The 856-nt window shown below is 49.1% G+C and overlaps 1 protein-coding gene across 1 annotated transcript in view; it reads left to right on the plus strand.

Moving 5' to 3' along the window:
• Nucleotides 1-366: 366 nt before the first annotated feature.
• The window catches only part of garnl3 (GTPase activating Rap/RanGAP domain like 3), an 85,789-nt gene continuing 85,299 nt past the window's right edge, over nt 367-856 (plus strand). The window contains 1 exon segment of the mRNA XM_042058905.1: nt 367-856. This exon segment is cut by the window's right edge and continues 123 nt beyond it. The gene's annotated coding sequence lies outside the window, so the exon portion shown is untranslated.

Here is an 856-nt window from a genome sequence, read left to right on the forward strand (position 1 = left end):
TTGACTTTGAAAGATTTTTTAGAGACAGAAAGAGTGTGTGAATAGTTACTAGGTTGTAAAGAGTGACATTGAAAGTGTGTGGCAAAGCCTGTTTGGATTTAACCGCTAAATCAATCCAAATCAAACCATAACAAAGACAACCCTCAACAGTCCTGGCTGGACCATACAGTGGTGTTTCACGCTTGGTTATGACACATGGATTATGGTTGTAACTTGATTCCACTGCTTGAGTTTAAGGAAGGCATTGGGCGTTTAGGCATTGTTTTTGAGATGAGGCGAGTTATTAACATGAGTAGCTAACCACATCGCCAGCTGCATCTACTGTATTTTGGCACGCTTATTTCATTAGGTGACAACTGTTTGTCTGTCCCCGCAAGCACGCGCTCTCTCTCTCTCTCGTCGCTGGCTTTCTCTCGCGGCCGAGTAGACGTTAGGACCGCGCAGACTCGACTCATAAGTGCGACTAGGCAGCTGGGTGTCTTCTGGGCTTGGGTATTCAGCGCTCGCTCTACAACCGGAGTGAACGGGTCCCCTCTTTTCTCGTCAGCCTAACGGATTTAATCGGCTTCAGACGCCGCGTTTGTTTCTTGTCCGCGACCCTGTGCCCAGTGGTTTCGGTTGGGGAGGCTGCCGAGACCGAGCGTTCCCGAACCATGGTGCACAACTAGTTAGTTTGGAGCTTTCTTTGTCGGACGGAGACTCCGCGACTCACTTTCTTTTTTCTGTAGAGGCGAGCTCGTAGTTTTCTATTTTTTTAGTAAGGGGTCTGCGTCTTCTGTTTGTAACAAACGGCCATCCCCGTGAACGGTGCCCCTACCTCCGCCTGAAAACGACTCTTGCCCCTGGCTGGATTACA

Source organism: Alosa sapidissima, chromosome 13 (genome assembly GCF_018492685.1).
Source record: "Alosa sapidissima isolate fAloSap1 chromosome 13, fAloSap1.pri, whole genome shotgun sequence".
NCBI classification, from domain to species: Eukaryota; Metazoa; Chordata; class Actinopteri; order Clupeiformes; family Clupeidae; genus Alosa; species Alosa sapidissima.